The sequence below is a fragment of the Toxorhynchites rutilus genome, chromosome 2, assembly GCF_029784135.1.
Source record: "Toxorhynchites rutilus septentrionalis strain SRP chromosome 2, ASM2978413v1, whole genome shotgun sequence".
In the NCBI taxonomy this organism is placed as follows: Eukaryota; Metazoa; Arthropoda; class Insecta; order Diptera; family Culicidae; genus Toxorhynchites; species Toxorhynchites rutilus.
This window is the reverse complement of record NC_073745.1, coordinates 232,463,180-232,481,865: the sequence shown is the minus strand read 5'-3', so window position 1 is coordinate 232,481,865 and position 18,686 is coordinate 232,463,180. Positions and strand designations below refer to the sequence as shown.

The window sequence follows — 18,686 nt, the reverse complement described above, 5'->3', positions numbered from 1 at the left end:
ACAAGCTAAAGAACACAATAGGCAGACGTGAACAATTAGATTGAAAAGTGAAATTTATAAAACTTACTATTGAACACACGAATTACACAAATTAAAAGTTAAGGGACAGAAATGTGAGTCATAAATTAAAACTACATTGAATTATAAACAAATTAAAATTGATTGAATTAAAAATTTACAGCTTGAAGCTACACACATTAAAAACGTGTTTGCTCTTGAGATTGCCCATAATCTCCCGTGGAAATTCCGTGTGTTTCAACAAACTTCAAGATTTCTTCCACTCTTCATCACCCTCTCCGGGATAAACCTACGAATGGCTTCGAAAAATTCCGGAAAACGAGGTGCAAAGCAGGTAAAGGAGTTGGAACCTCAAAATAACCTCCAAACAACACCACGTAGTTGTGCTGCATGCTCTGAACCGGACTGGAAGGAGAAACAAGTTTTTTTTTATCTCATTTATTTATTTATTAGGCTCATTAGCATTTTAGCTGTAACAGAGCCGGGTTTTAATCGTGTACATGTACATATGTTTATGTTTCTATAAATTGTAAATTACACAGTCGTTAGTAGTAGCCATATAGGCGTTAAGTTTTTTCTGTTCCATTACATTATGGTAAATTACACAGTAGTAGCCTTTTAGGCGTAAGGGTATTCTTTCTGTTCATCCATTGTTCAGAAGACCGGACAGCGGAGACAGTTGATATTGATCATTGTTGAGTTATTTATAGAACAGCAGCCCGATGTTTCTTGCAGAGCAGAGCAGTTGTATGGATGAATCTTATTTCGACCGTGGATCGATTTCCATCGCTGATGATGGTTGCGTGGACGTATTTAATTTATAACAACACAAAGATGGTCAATTGAGGGCCCTGAGTTTGAACTCACGATCGATCGCTTGGTAAGCGAACGCGTAACCAAGTGGCTACGAAGACCCCCTGAAGAGAAACAAGTTGAATGTGATAAATGTGAGCGTTGGTTTCACCTATCCTGCGCTGGTGTCAACGAGTCGATAGAACAGCGTAGTTTTGCCTGTAAGGACTGCTCAACACACACTCAACAGCTGACGAGTAGTGCATTATCGTGCAAATCTACTACTTCCAGTGCCAAAGCAAGATTGGCCGAGCTGGAGCTTAAGCGACTTGAGGAAGAGAAGAAGCTTAATGAAAATTTGCTCAATGAACGACTTCGAAAGGAGAAGGACATTCAACAGAAGTATGGCTGAAGAAGACGACGGTGGAAGTTGCAGAAGTTTTCATACGAACAGGAGCAGCGCAAACAAAGTGAAGCAATGGCTTAATGTTCAGGTTTTATCGACTTCGGAAGTGGTATCAAGGGAAATTCAAAACCCAACTATTATCCCGTCGAATACGAAACCGACCACCGTGTTGCAATCTCCCGTAGGAACGAGCCGTCCCATTCCAGAGCCCAATACAACGCAAGTGATACCGCAAATGACGTCATTGGAGCAGCAGAAGCAGATACAAATGCTGCCTATGAGAGCATCGGTGGTAACTCAACGATTCGCAAAACTGCTGATTGCGTCATCAACTCCGATTCAGCAGCAATCAGGACAGCCAGCAGCGCAGAGGCAACAGTTCGAGTTTCAACACATCACACAAGCACATCCCCCGTCTCACGCACGCTTTCAGGAGATACCTCATGATGTTAGGCCAGGTGAAGTAAGACCGACCGAGGTAGGTTTCCAACCGTTGCATGATGTTGCATGTCAGAATAAACGAGAATCTGCTCAAGAAATACACTGCTCTACACAAAACACTCATTTAATCTATACGCACCCGCCCTCTAATCCCTTAAGAACACATTTTGGTAAGGTAATTGGTCCACCCCAGCACGTTAACGACAGTTATATGGTTCCAAATTATGGTCATGTGCCTACTGCTACTGTTCCTGACTACCAGACCCCCGTTGTCCTCCCGTCTCTCGCGCCTGTAGCTACAGGATCTCAACAACTGTACGGACCTAATGTTCAGCAGTTACAGGCACGCAACGTGGTTCCAAAGGAATTACCTTGGTTCAATGGAGACCCGTCCGACTGGCCCATATTCATATCAAGCTACAATAACACTACTCAAATGTGTGGCTATTCGGACTCCGAAAATCTGATGCGCCTCCAACGGTGCCTTCAAGGCAAAGCTCGGGATGCTGTGAAAAGCTTCCTCCTCCACCCATCGACACTTCCTCAAGTATTGTCTACGCTATACATGCTATATGGCAGGCCGGAGTTGATTGCCAACACTCTGCTGACTAAAGCAAGATCAACTCCTGCACCAAAAGCGGATAAACTCGACAGTTTGATAGGGTTCAGTCTTGTTGTGCAAAACTTATGTGCTCATTTGCAAGCAGTTGGTCTAGAAAATCATATGAAGAATCCCACGCTTCTCCATGAACTTGTAGAGAAACTTCCTCCCAACATTCGTCTGGAGTGGGCGTTATACCAAAGCCGTGTTGAAGCACCTGATGTAGCAGCTTTTTCCAGTTTCATGACGTCACTAGTTTCTGCAGTAAGTCATGTGGTTTCACCTGTAGTGGTCGTGACTGAGCCCAATAGCGAGAAGCGTAAGGATAGGGGATATATCAACAGTCATTCGGTTGTGGGTGATTCTTCCACCTCTGCAGATGAACAATTCAATCCTAAACCGTATCCTATCTGCAAGAAAGCTGGGCACAAAAAGAAGGATTGTTTCGAGTTCCGAAAACTAGATGTCGACACCCGTTGGAAATTGGTCCAGCAAAACAGTTTATGCCGTCGATGTCTTACGTCTCACGGAAAGCGGCCATGCAAAAGTAATGTGTGCGGAATAGACGGATGTGAGTACCGACACCACAGGCTGCTCCATTCGGTGAAATCGACCTGTGAAATCAAACAAGAAAAAAAATCAACGCCCATGGGCACCGTATCCCTTCATTGTGATGAAAATGGCTCCACGTTGTTTCGTTTGATTCCCGTTACACTTCATGGCAAAAATGTTCAAGTGAGCACGTACGCGTTCTTGGATGACGGCGAGGAGGCTTTCGCTTGTGTTGGGTATTTTCGGGTAATTGATCGAGATCAAGTACGGTGTGCCCTAGTTTCGTCGAAGAGTAAAGTTGCTCCAGTAAAAGCTCTATCGATTCCACGACTTGAGCTGCAAGCGGCAGTGATCGGGACGCGTTTAGCGAAATCGATAGTTGAAAATCACGATCTACCGATTCTTCGACGAGTGTTCTGGACGGACTCCACTACCGTCTTATCGTGGATACGCTCGGATCACCGACGTTACAAGCCTTACGTGGCATTCAGAATAAGTGAAATCCTCAGTGATTCCACCGTTGCTGAATGGAGGTGGGTTCCTACAGGAAAGAATGTCGCGGACGAAGCGACAAAATGGAAGAAGGAGGCAGTATACGACGAAGCTTCACGCTGGTTCACAGCCCCAGAGTTCCTGAACGAGGAAGAAGATCGATGGCCGCAGCAGAGACTAAAGGAAATAGAGACTTGCGAGGAACTAAGAATGGTTCATCTCCATCATGCAACTGTGGTTTCGCCTTTTATTCAATTTGAACGACTTATAAGAGCTCTGGCATATGTTTATTTGTTCGGAGACCGCAGTCGGCGAAGAAAAGATTCGAAGGAGTTAACTCGTGAGTATCTACAGCTGGCGGAGGCAAGAATCTATCAAGCGGTGCAGGAAGAATCATATCCCGACGAAGCGGCCACATTAAAGAAGAAGCAAACGCCGGATTGGAATCCAAGGATCGACAAGACCAGTATACTGTACCAGCTGTCACCGTTCTTGGATGAACTGGGTGTTATACGGATGGAGAGTCGGATGAACAATGCTTTATATGTGCCGTACGAAACGAGGTATCCGGTGATTCTGCCAAGATATCATCGTGTGACGTGTCTGATGATCGACTACTATCACCGCAGATATGGACACAGTAGCAACGAATCAGTAGTGAACGAGATCCGCCAAAAATACCGTGTATCTAGACTCCGGGCAGCAGTTCGTCAGATATCCAAGAACTGTGTCTGGTGCCGTGTTTACAAGAGTAGACCCAAAACGCCGAAAATGTCTCCGCTACCGTCAGCAAGATTGTCGCCGCATGTGCGTGCTTTCACTTTCGTTGGCCTCGATTATTGTGGCCCGTTCCTGATCAAGGCTAACCGATCAAGTGTTAAGCGATGGATCGCTCTTTTCTGCTGCCTAACAGTCAGAGGTGTCCATCTGGAAGTTGTACACACTCTGACAACAGAGTCGTGCAAACTGGCTATTCGCCGATTTATTTCCTGCAGAGGTTCCCCACAGGAAATATACAGCGATCAAGGAACTAATTTTGTGGGGGCAAGGAGAGAATTGGCCGAATCGCTGCGAAACGTGAATCAAGAGTTGTCAGAGACGTTCACCAACACTCGTACTCAATGGCACCTGAATCCACCAGCGGCGCCACATATGGGCGGAGCCTGGGAGCGTCTCGTCAGAACCGTCAAGGCCGCATTGGCAGCTCTGAAACTTCCGAATAAGCCGAATGAAGAGACATTCGCCACATTTGTAGCTGAAGCAGCATCAATGGTGAACTCAAGGCCGTTAACTTATGTGCCATTGGAGGACGATTGCCAGGAGTCTCTTACTCCAAACCACTTCATCCTGCTTAGTTCATCCGGAGTTGTGCAGCCTACGAAGACGCCGACGAACGAACGTGATACTTTGCGCAGTAACTGGAACCAGATTCAAAGCCTGTTGGATCAATTCTGGTCTCGCTGGATCCGCGAGTACCTACCGGTGATTGCGCTAAGAGGAAAGTGGATAGAAGACGTTGAGCCAATTAAGGTGGGGGATCTGGTGGTTATAGTAGAGGAGACAGTCAGGAACAGCTGGACTAGAGGGCGGGTTGAGCGAGAATAAATATTAACTAGTTTAGTTGTTCCACTACTATATCCTGAACTAAATTTTCTCATCTTTCAAATGAAAGCATCAGAATCGTCTTCCGTAGCGTACTTTTTTATGTAGAGCCAGTTTGAAGCAACAGAGTCCGGAACAAAAAAAAAAGTTGTGTAACTCTGTCATTGTTGAAATTCGAACACACGCGTAGGAGGATTTTTTTCATCAAATATGATCGTCTACCACCTCCTGAGAGAATCTGGATAAATTTTTTTTTTCATGTGAGAAAGGTGTTTTCTGACTTTAAGGGAATGAATCAAAAATCAAATTCCTCTCTTATTTTCAAAAAACGATAAATACATGCGAAAAAACAAATAAACAAAAAAAAACAATGTTTTTACTCGATTATCCGGAGTGAAAATAAAAATCAATACTCCGGATAATCGAGTCCGACCTGTATATGCAAGTCGGGAGCATTTTTATATTGCAAATAAGGTGAGTGATACGATTAATTCTAGCAAATTTAATTTAAATTTTGGAACTTTGATGTTGGTTGCTTCGTGAAATTTCATATATATATATATGACCAATCGTGTATTGTGAAAAATTTAGCATAAGTGTAAGTGTGAAATTGTATATGGTAGCAGTTGTGTTAAAAATTACACATATATGAAACGGTTTATTTCAATTTTCATGAATGAAAACCAAGGTGTGTTCCCGCTCGAGAACGGGTCGTTCGGTTTAAGCTGACTGTTTTATTTTGTTCATTTTCACCCAAGAAAAGTTCATACGGCGAAAAAAGTTGGAAAAGTGAAGAAATATTCAAAAAAGTGATTTCCCATATGTTCTACATATAGTATCAGGTGTTGATAGTCCAATTCAAAATCGCATTGGGTTGAATAAACACTCAGAAAGTAAAAATTATAAAAGAAAATTACCTTTTCCATTTCAAATATGTTTTCTCTATATTAACCCTCTAAGACCCAATTTTTTTATTTGTCTAAAAAAATCCATTCCACTTTCATCTAGAATTTCCGACTTTCAACATAAAATACTCCTAGCAGAAATCTGCCAGCATAAAACCAATGTGTATGTGTGATAGATGAAAATATTCTAAAGACGTTCTAGTGGGGGTGTACATTGAAAAAAATGAAAAAGAATAATTTGAAAAGAAAATCCGTGAAGCCCGTCTAAAGGCTGGATTGGGTTGTAGAGGATTAAAGTAACATGGTTTTACTGATGAGAAAAATTGATAATTGTGTTCGGTATTGATAATTATCTTATATAACATTGACGAGTTTTATTCTTTATTTCATCCATACACAACACATGAGGCATCTCGTCTAGGGTCACAGAAGGGTGTTTTTTCATCATATCTCATTCCACTTCGGCGTCTTCTATCTGATACTCACCATCTAACGACTAATTATCATCCTTCTGTCATTTCACTCGGTTGTTAACCCTAGTGGAGTGAACAAACAATACCCAACAACCAAACAAATCAGTCCTTTTCGGGGCCAGCAAATCATTATCAGAGTTCAATTCTTCAAACATATCCAAAATCAACAGATAGCCTAACGGAATCCCACGTCAACTATGCGGTCGTGTCTCAGACACAACCCTCTTGTGATTCTTTTTTTTGTTAGTAAAGTGCATTGGCTTCAATTCGATATGTTGATCATCTAAATCGGTTCAGAGGTTCAAAGGTTATGAATTTTTGAGAAAGGTCATTTTTGGGAAAAATGTAAAAAACATGATTTTTTGGACCACCCTAAAATGGAAATGGGCACCCTAATCAATAAATAAAGAAATACTGATCTAATGTTTTGCGATAAAGAACAAAATTACCTCTTTTTCTTTTACGAAAATCTGAGAACCGCTATATAGGTTTGGCATGGAACGCATGGGAACGAGAAAAAAAACTGTTTTAAAACGTTTTTATTTAGCTTGCCTTGTAATCTGTTTGTATGTTTGTATGTTTGTAACATCTGTAGCGCTGACCCACATTCATAGAAATTTTGATCCCCTTTCTGTTGACCGATTGATCTGAAATCTGGAACACACCTTTAGCTCTGTAGTTATTATAAAACTGCGTATTTCATTATCTTGAAAATTCAAGATGGCGGCCGCTACAAAATGGCGGATCGCATATTTTCCAAAACCTTTCTCATACCCATCAATATGGGTATGAAAATGAAAGGGCTTGATTAGTAGAACACAGTTATTCATGAAAAATGCAAATCCAAGATGGCTGCCACTACAAAATGGCGGATTACATATTTTCTCTAAACCCTATTATTATGGGTATCAAATGAAAGGGCTTGACTAGTAGAACAAAGTTATATATGAAAAATTCAATTCCAAGATGGCTGCCACTATCAAATGGTGGGCTAGATATTTTCTCAAAACCTGATTAATATGGGTATCAAATGAAAGGGCTTGAGTAGTAGATCACAGTAGACCATGAAAAATCCAAATCCAAGATGGCCGAAATCACAAAATAGCAAATTACTTTATTAAACGGTTTTATTTAGCTTAAACTGTCTGTATGTATGATTGTATGACAGTAGCGTTATTCTACATTTATAGAAATATGACCAATAGGAACTGACCGATTTTATAAAACTCTCTGCTGTCATTTTAAAACTGCTTATCTTGAAAAATCCAATTTGGCTGCCGCTATAAAATAGCTGATTCCATATCATCTCAAAAAAAAAAAGGATGATTGAGATATGTGTATCAAACGAACGAAGATGACTTGGAAAACTCACTATGTATTTTGTGCAAATGAAATGATGTGACTGATAGAATACAGTACAATGGTTTTATTGTAGAGAAATATTCTAATGAAACAGATAATGTACTTAAAACTAGGCAAAATAATTAGGCAAGTACACTCAAACTAGCGTTGGCAGAAAACATGTCATCTTTGGCAGAAAAGATGCCATTTCCTGTGCATGAGAGTCAAATGCGCAAATAACGAGCTTTTATAAAAGCTTAAAAATGGTTTGTATGTATGCGAGCAGACATCTCTTTCTGTGTTCTTTTCTCTTTTCATTTGGGATTGTGCAAAAAAAAAAGTCCATACGACGTCAATGGGGATCGAACCAAGGCCAGCTGGAATGCAAAGTTACTTTACACTACCACGCTATCCATATAGCTGCCAACGTTATTATAAAGGAACGCGATAACATTACACCTCATCATAAAATGAAGTTGGAAGTTGTTTTCTAAGACGATAAAGAATAACATGGACCTTATTCCCGTATCCACGTATACTTACGTTCTCACTACACTTACATCTCACTTCACTATGTTGTACTCATTCCCGTTCCGTGAAGTGTAAAAATGGACTCCGTTTAATTAAGACGAAAGTGGAGTGGAAACCAGAATGGCCATGTATTCATTTCCAATGTCGTTTCTAAGAGAAAAGTCAGTTGTATTTTGTTTTGTAGTGAGCAAGTTGTGCCGAAAAAGGAATCTGTCGTCGGCGATTACGATCTTATAAGATGGGCAAATCACCCTGGATTATATGTCCCGATTGCCGGAGAACGTTCAGATATTCTACAAGGAAAATGAAAATCACAAGCGGAGGTTTCTTGAAACAATCGTCTTCGATAGGAAGCAACAAATTTGAAGCGGCATCTGCAGAAGGAATACATCTATGTTAATCCACAACCGAGAATACCGTTGCATCAGATGCAGACAAACTTAGATCTTAGTTTAACTGTGATGTGGAAGCTCAAGCTCAAGCAGCGGAATGGTCATATTGATGACTGTTTGTTTGAGCTGGCTACATTCTATGAAGAATTGGGCGAAACACCTGACAAATAAAATTCACTTCCCTCGGTGGCGGAGATGTGTGCGTTATGTACCTACCTGAACAATTTACAGGTGGAGAAAACTGCAGCGGTTTGATGACGGCAGCGATGTGTCGTGTAATCAAAATAATACCGAACCACTCGGAAACTGCCCCACAACCTAATCGTCAAGATGAGATGATAAATGTTTGCAATTTACTACAAACAAGGTAAAATCTGACTAGCTTGTGACGCTTGCATGATGGGTGAGCCCCAATTCGATGATTTAGAGGGCAATATGAAATACGCTGTAGCAAATTGGCGACATTGTGGAACTATTCAGCTGCCCATCAGTGTTGAAACGTTACGAAAAATATTACGATTATACACAAACTATTTACGCCAAATTGTTTGCTGAACTAGACCTCTGTGAAACATTGCAACGATTCATGATTTTGTGGATAGATCCGACAGGTAAAAAGAAATAAGTTTTGTACACATTTTTGTTTTATTGATATTTTCTCTTTCAGAAGACGTTTTATGACGTTTCGTTAGTATGTGACCCAGGATTTCTAACAGAAAAATTCAAAACTATATCCATATAATATCCTTAAATGTTATACAAAAAATTAATTTTTTACATTGATAGTAATAAATTTCCATCTCCAAGAACCATTTGATCGCTCGTAAATATAACGATTCGTTTGTATGAAGAAATATCGCTCATGAATTTCGTTCAGCTCCAACACTCTTCATTACAAAAAACCAATTTGGTCTCGTCAAACTGGATTGATTTGCCGGAATTCGGTTCTTCTATTGATATATTGTGAAAACTTATTTCATTCGATTTCATTTCAACAAGTGTTGCAATTTTATTTTTATTTGTAATTTTGGTCGGTCCGAACCTGAAAGTAGAGAACAGAACATTGATTATCATTTTGTAATCTAAGCAAAGCAAACTTACTTTTAGCCATGTTCAAACAAATAATATGTGAGGACCCAAACCTTTCAACGAGTTCTTTATATGGAATAAAATATATGCCTCGCTGAATATTTTGGGTTTTGTGTTTGCTTTTCAAGTATCACAAATTGGTAATCAGTATTCTGTTTTCTACTTCGAGGATTGGACCGACAAAAAGTTGCAAATAAAACGAAAATCGCAAGAGAAATGACGGCTGTTGTTGATTCGGGATGTTGTTCCATGATGATCAGGAGCCGGAAGAGTCAGTGTTTATTTCACTGTATGCTGTATGCTTTCATATGCTTTCATTTAAATGTGTCTCCTGTTTCGCTCCCTCTATTGGCTCTAGCATATATATTATACAAATGATATACATGTATTGGGGAGTAGAAGATTTTATGTTATCTTTCAGCGCATTTGATGTAATAAATCGGGATGCCAGCACATGTGCTAAAAATTAACTTCGGGTGTAGCAGTTAGCAGTTATCACACCTCTTCTTCATTAGTTTAGGGCATTGATAAGAATAAAATAGTGTCGTCTCCCCAATTAGCGACTTCATCAGATGTCGCACGATTTTATTTTAGTCTTATCAATACCCTAAACTAATGAAGAAGAGGTGTGATAACTGCTAACTGCTACTTGCCTAATTATTTTCTAGCTTTTAATACATTATAATGTTTAATCACAATTAAACCGTTTAACTTACATTTTTTTTTCTTATTTTATTAGTCAGTCAAAACGTGGTCACGTCACGCTGGAATGGGTCATCTGTGTCTTCTAGTGAACTAAGACTGGATATGGATAATCTGATTCAATAATTTCTAATCTGGTAATCTGATTGAAGTCAATTTATGCCTTTGATGATAGAATACACATTTACATTCCCTACACGGCCTCCATATGGAATGATCACATGTCACATTGAAAATTGTCGATACGCGAAATCACTTGTTTTATTATTATTCTGTAATTAATAATATCGGGTTTCATGTCCTGCATTCATTACTCATCGGGATCCACCGTAAGCATAGCCATTATCAATCATCCTGCGCGATCTGTCTGCAACAATGTGAATGAGTCACACAGGTACTTCAAACCAGAGCACGACCGCCAATCAGTTGATTCACATTGTTGACGAAAAGCTCACTTTAGACAGCGAGATGACTCATGAAATCTAACTGATATTTGAGCATCTAGGTTCACGATGACTTAGGGCCGAATGTTTTCGACTATACGATGCAGTTGTCGGTTTTATCATGTCAGTAGCTTTCATCGGATACATCGCCAATAAAAGCATTTGTGTTGTGTTCCAGATGCACATGATGAGCGTCATTTACTATACTAATACAATTAATCGTGCGATCAGGTGTATAAAGCGATAAAGAACATTTGCAAACCATATAAATGGACCATCAGTATTAAATACACCGTTATCTAGCTATTGTCGGCTATGTGTCGGATATGTGATGTAATGTTTGACTTCCCCAACCATTCACCTCCTCGTTTCATATGTTACGACACAAATTAAAACTTTCACATGCCAACATCATTCGCGTGCCAATATTAACAGAGGAAACAATTTGTGTCTATAGTTAATTCGATCAAATTCCTTTTCCAGAATGAAGCATTTTGAAACAAATAGATGACCACGTTGGAATCGTGAGTAATTGTTACCTTTTTTATGGTCATTCCCTATGCTGTTTTATTTTTCCGTTCGTTTCATTCGGAGAAAAATCTCCCTCTAAATGTTCTTGCTGCACCATTCACATTTTGTGCTCCGAAGCAAATATGACCAGTATGGGGGCGAAAAAGGGAAAGCCACATTCCAACGTGTCCCGTAACATTGTCCTGCTGTTGCATCGTTATGTGTCTGCTGAATACTAATACCCTCCCGGACAGGGCCAATTTCTTAACGAAGAATTTATCTTTTCCTTCCACGAATGATCGAATCCGATAATCGACACGTATCGATTGATTGCCACATTCATTCATTCATTCCAGCTGTTCGGAGAGTTCATTTGTGTTTTATTTAGTAATGCGTCCATTCGATTTTCAGAAAATGCCTGATTGCATGTTGATCTGTTTTCGTCCCCAGGACGAAACGAACAACATTGATACATTCCAGAGAAAAACATATTACGAAAACCGCAGTATAGAATGAAAGCTTTCTACTTTGCAGAGCCAGAGAGGGGGTGTTCTGGTCCATCGCCATTCGAATTTATAGACCATCTCCGTCACCATTTTGCAGCGCTGCCACTGGCGCATAAAATTGCGGCGGAACGGTTCTTCCACCTTCTTTCATCCAACCCCATCCCCTACATGACGTTGACGGAAGATGGGAAAAATCACTTAATTCCCGGCTTCAGAGAAAATATAATGTGATTGAACACTCTTTCTCTTTGGGGCTAAACTAAGCTCAGCCTTCAGCCTTCAACCTTCAGAACCAGAACGGTTGTTCCGGCGGAGGCTTTGTTCGAGCATGAGCACGAGGAGACGATTCAATTACTCCGCTCTTCACAGAATCGAGTGCACAAATATCGACCGCACAGATTCGAAAATTGAGCTGTCTTATCCCTGTCGAGATGGCGTGCCTCTCTGGGTGCGATGAGTTGTTCGATTAACTTGTAAGTTGGTTTTGTATCTACCTGCTGTATCTACACTATCGGTGTCATTAATCACTTGCCAGTGCACTTGCATCTGATTGCACTGCGACAATCTACTGCAGCTCGTGACATAACTACCATAACTACTGCTCTGCCGCGAACTCGCAAGTAATCTTTGACGTAAGCGCCAAAGTTTTTTTTTTAATAAATCGTTTATTTTTACAGGCTCAGTTACATAAGTTTAAAGGAGCCAAACTCTGAACTATATTTTAACTAGAATATATTAACATGTTTCTTTAATTCTATGGTTAATAAAATAGGAAACCGATTACTCTCGGTCGACTCGAGTTTAGAAGGGTGACACATTTTTTTGTCATGCTTTAAGTAGGGCTAATGCTCTCATTTCTGGTTTGGAAGAACGAACTGATTCTCAAACAAATAAAACAAGTTTTACAGAACACGTGTACACATTGTTAGCGAATGCCTAATAATAATGAGACTTATATTTTGTAAAGGTTTTTCAGATCACTCCCTTCTCCATAAAACGATGTTTTTATGCATAATCTTTAGGAAAAACTCCAAAAAACTTTTTGTTTGTTCCCAGTATTTCAAAAAATACCATCAAGTTCTATTGTCCCATGTTGATATTGTAGGCATAACTGTCCCACCATGTATTATTGAACCGTAATCAACCTTGATTGATTCAAGTGAGGGGAACTCTTCACGTTTCATTAAACAATAGTTTACTGCTTAAAAAATCCGGTGTATTGCCGAATTGAAATGTTTAAAGCTTCTGGTAGACAAATATGCTAGAAAACTTTGATTAGGGTTTTCTCAGTTGCTGATTTTAGAACATGGGACAACTATGCGTAGAACGGCAGTATAGTTTTTATATAAAAGAGGGATATTCCTACGTACGTGTAAAATATCATCACAGGAGAACGGCTGATCAGATTCTGCCATACAAATGAAACACAAAATTCTGCATTACTCGAGAATTAATCAAGCAAATGAAACCAAATTTGACATGTAAAGGTTTTAGGGTACAATAAATGATGCTTTGGTGGTTAGACTCTCCACCCCCTCTCTATGGGGGGCTGCCATACAAATGAAACACAAATTTCTGCATTACTCGAGAATTAATGAAACAAATTTCACCAAATTAGGCAAATGGAGGTTTTAGGGTACAATAAATTTTTCTATGATGATGAGGGGGGGGGGGTTTAGTCTACCATACAAATGAAACACAAATTTCTGCATTACTCGAGAATCAATCAAGCAAATGAAACCAAATTTGACTGTGAAGGTTTTAGGGTGCAATAAATGTTTCTATGATGGTTAGACACTCCTCCCGCTCTCTAAGGGTGGGCTGTCATACAAATGAAACACAAATTCTGCATAACTCGAAATCTAATCAAGCAAATGAAGTCAAATTTGGCATGTGAAGGTTTTACAGGGCACGTGTAACGGAGAAACATGTTATTTGCAAGTGATTGAAAAATCTTGAACGAGAATTTTGTCTGAAAATAATCTGATATTATAATGATCAGTTTTGTTAGAATAACTAAGAATTTTGTAGTAAAAGGTAAATTCAACGGGGTCGATTAGAAGATCAATCAATAAACAGGTCTGCGATTGGACTCATGAACTTGCGCTTAGTAAGAAAACGTGAATGTTTGAAGGTGTTGATAACAAAAAACAAATTTTGGGCGGGATGGAGTTTGTCGGGTCAGCTAGTACAGCATAAAAACAAATCTTAACTAATTTCCGATGCGTTTGGTAAGTACGTTCGCCGCTAAAATAGTTATTAACGTTAACTTTATTTCATAAAAACGTGACTTGTTTTCTGATTTAGCACCCTTAATGAAAGACGTAGTTCTACGTCAAAAAGCCTGGTTCCGGATGGCCGACGATTCTGAGCGACAACAAGCTCCAAAAGATGCTGAAGAGGAAGATCGAGGGAAAAGTCCCTACATCGCTGAGAAATTGATAAATAAAACGAAGAAAGAATTCAAAAACATGCCTACATGCATTTTTTGTCCGCCATAGCGAATGGTCCGGTTAACTGCCGAAAGGCCGCTCGCAAGGACATAGATTTTTTTTCGCAACAGTTTATGTTGTCGCACAATCTTGGACGAAACATCGATAGCTCTTATGAGCAGGCTGTCACTGAAGGGGTTGCCGTGGTTGATCAATCGAATAATTTAACTCCGGAGGAATCAAGAGTCATGGCTGATGAGCTGATAGCACTTACCGAATCTTTCAAGATCATGAAGGCCCCTGGTTTCGACAATACCTTCAATATCAAGCTCAAACACTTGAGCCATGGCTCATTTGTGTTCGTAGCGAAAATTTTGAATAGCTGCTGGGAACTTTGCTACTTTCCTTCAGTATGGAAGCTAAAGTTAAACCAGTTCTGAAACCAGGGAAAGATCCTTCCATCCTAAGAGCTATCGGCCCATCAGCTTGCTCTGTGCACTCTTTAAGTTGTTCGAGATATGCATCCGAAGTCGAATTCTTACTTTTGCAGATGAGCATAGTAAGGAACAATTTGGTTTCCGTAAGGGAAGGTCTACCATTCATCAACTCGCTATAGTTACCAATATTATACAGCGGAACAAGTCGTTGTCCAAGACGACAGCAATGGAGGCCTTCGATAATGTGTGGCACGATGGTCTAGTATACAAGCTGCAGCAATTCAATTTTCCAATGTATCTTATTAAGATCATCAGAAATTATCTCTCTGATAGGACATTTCGGGTTTGCCTTCATAATGTGTGCTCAGAGCATTTCGATATAGATGCAGGTGTGCCCCAAGGAAGGCCCATTCTGTACAACATTTATACTGCGGACATCCCACCGCTTCCCGATGATGGGACATTGTCCCAATTTGCCGATGACACTGCGATTCTGTTTCAAGGTCGTGTCATCAGTGCTCTGACTCGCAAATTGCAGGGTGAGCTGGATGCTCTAACGAGATATTATACCAGTTGGAAAATTGTTATCAATGCGGCGAAGACTCAGGCTATTCTATTCCCGCATACGAGATCTCGCAGACTTGTTTCGTCTGATAACGTAAGAATTCGGTTCGGTGACTCACTTATCAAATGGTCCAGAGAAGTGGTCTACTTAGGACTCACTCTAGACAGTCATCTGATTTTCAGGTCTCACGTTTATAAAATCGTCACGAAATGTAATATTCTGTTCCGGTCGTTGTATTCGTTGATTGACAGAAACTCTAAACTTTGTCTGAAGAATCAGATGGCTGTCTATAAACAGATCATTTATCCTGCAATTGAATATGCGGTTCCGGTCTGGAGCGGCTGTTCCAGGACACACAAAGTGAAACTCCAGCGCATTCAGAACAAATTCCTTAAGATAATTCTGAATCTGCCCCCTGGACGAGAACAACAGAGGTTCACGAAAGAGCCTGCCTGGATACCCTGGAAGTGAAATTCCACAAATATATTCAAAAATTTGAAGAGAGGTGCTCCTATTCTTAGTATTTGATTGTCCGGAATCTGTACAGTAATTTCATAGGTTTAGGTTAAGGATAGGTTAAGTAGGTAGTTTGTATTAATAATTAGAAAAGAAATAGAAATGTCATATCAAATATCAAATCATATCAAATAAAACGAGCATTTAATAATGCAATTTATTAAGCTAGAATTAAGATGCAAAGCATAAGCTGTTCACTTAACTTGTACGAACTTTGTAGAAAACAAAAATAAAATGAAATAAATATATATTTATGTAAAAAAAATCCATGGGAAATTTATCAAACTCAATTATCTGTCTTAGTTTTTTATTACCATCCGAAAAAAAAATCGTTTTTTAATGCAAACGCTAGTTGGGTGAATTTAAGTTTCTCTTCTCTACACTCAGAATGTGGACATCACTGGCTATTATCCTAGTTGAAGGAGTAAGGAGTTGCGAGGAGTATTTATTAGGATTTATCGACTGGTTGCTTGATAGCTTGATTCCCGTTCTGATCAGGGGAATTTTCGTCAAAGAAATTTTTCGGACTTGCACTGAGGCCACGCGTATTCTATAGCTGGCCACTCCAGAATACATTCGAGGCGTGTTATTCGGCATAGAAATCTCAACTAAATACTACTAATAAAAATGCCGTAAGTAATACCTACGATGAGAAGGCAAAAGTTCCACTGGAAACGTTACTGCCATCCAAGAAGAATGAAACTGCTAACCCATGTGTCGTATACCGAAGATTATTCTTAATCAGCGTCTCAATTTGATTGTCACCAGCAGTGTTGCCACACGGACAGATTTATGGTACAGATTTTTTCGTTATTTTTGGTACAGATTCTGTACGGTACAGAGTACAGATTTTTGTCAAAAGGTACAGATTGGTACAGATTTTTCCTCGTTTGAAATTTCTTACATTCGAACAAAGCAACATTAAGGTACATGACTTTTACGCCGCAGTATCGCTGGGTGTTGCTGATCATAAAAGCATTTACAACGCAATGATTGATCAGTTTCATGAGGACGGTATTCCTCACAAAGATTGTCTGAAACGATTCACGTCGGACGGTGCGACGTATGTTTTGCCTTAGATCAACAGATTGAATCGTTTATTCCAGGCTGAAAAAATTCACGATGCTACACGAAGAACTGAAAGATTTTTATTTGATCATTCTCACTAACATCTACGAGGAATCTTACTTAAATTTCTCAAGAGTTTTGGTCAGAAAGAATGAAAGAATTTGACGTTCGTCTCCTCCAATCCCTAAAGAGATCGAGAATCACACCCAAGAAAACAATGTCGTAAATTTTTAATATTACAAAATTATAACACTCTTTGGTAGTGTCAATATCCTGGCGAAATACGTGATCCTCATCATTAGAGCCCTCGAAATAACTCGATCGCTCATCATTAGAGCCCTCACAAACTGAAAATAATGCATACTTTCCTGTACTGATTACGAATCCAACCAAATTATCAGGCGATAAAAAATATGCAGTCTGCGAGGCTCTTGATGTGCGTTATTTCCATTATTGACATGGCTAAGAAGTAGGGGGTCTTCGTAGCCACATTGGTTGCGCGTTCGCTTAGTAAGCGATCGATCGTGAGTTCAAAACTCAGGGCCCTCATTAACCATCTTTGTGTTGTTACAGAATAGCTACGTCCACGCAACAATCATCAGCGATGGAGATCGATCCACGGTCGAAATAAGATCGATTTATCCATACAACTGCTCTGCTCTGCCAGACACATCGGGCTGCTGTTCTATAAATAACTCAACAATGATCAATCAACTGTCTCCGCTGTCCGGTGGTCCAACTGGATAATGGAAGAACAGAAAGAATACTCTTACGCCTAAATGGCTACTGTGTGAATGTACCATATGTAATGGTATAGAAGGAATACTGGCGAATGGCAACTGTGTAATGTGCTAATTATAGATATGATAACCATGTGACATGTACACGATTAAAAATCGGCTCTGTTACAGCTAGATTGTTAATGAGCCTTAAATAAATAAATGGGATAAAAAAAAAATGGCTAAGAAGTTAAGTTATACAAAAAGCAAGGAGCTAAAAAGTTCAATTATATGAAAAAATATAAATATTCGACTCGGCTGCACTCTCAGACAGCTCAAAGCTTTAATTAATAAATACAAAGCTAGAATTGAAAAAGTTTAGGAAGTTTAAGTTTAAGTAGAGCAGCTTTCATATATTTTTGACCGAAAATGTGAGTATATTTTTGTGTATTATTTGTTCAACGCGTCCACGTGGACAATCTCTAAGCCCCCTCCCTTCTCATCGTGGACAATTATGGACGTTTTCATACCCTCTACCCCCTACCCCCTGAAGTGGTCCACGTGATACGTGGACAGCCCCTTGACGTGAATCTTTGTTTGTGAGATCATTTGTGCGTTTTAATCCGTGATTTGGTTTTTCGTGTTTTAATCGAACAGTTTCGATAAGTATTTGCCTTCTGCGGTCTGGTAATTTCAATTGATTTGGTTATAGTCCTGTTAGCCTGAAATTTTGGGATCAATTTTACACACATCAGTTTGTTAAAAGTGATACAGGTTCGTGGAGAGTGTCATTCATTCAGCATAAGAATTTTCGTGAAACCGATTCCCCCCAACAATGAGTCATTATAATATCTACCTTATCTAAGGGGATGTTATCAGCAAAATAGCATGTATTTCGTTAAGTGCCGTTCACAAAAGGTGACCCACCCTAACATGGTTTTTGACGAATCAACGTAAACGCATGGACCGCGTTTACAGCATACAGCATGCGTCGCTCCGAAGAGTGAGATTAAGACAATCAGAGCGGAAAGTTGAGTGAAACGAGTGTTTGCCGCCGAATGACTCCCGCCGCGTTTTTACTTTTCCAAACCTAAACCCAAACAGATCCAAATTTCGACCAGTGCCACACACACGTGTGGGCTTCGTGGGTGAT

The 18,686-nt window shown here is 39.7% G+C and overlaps 1 protein-coding gene across 3 annotated transcripts in view; it reads right to left on the bottom strand.

The window, feature by feature from the left end:
• LOC129767205 (uncharacterized) overlaps nucleotides 1-18,686 on the bottom strand; it is an 823,328-nt gene that overhangs the window by 292,093 nt on the left and 512,549 nt on the right. The gene's annotated exons all lie outside the window — the stretch shown is intronic.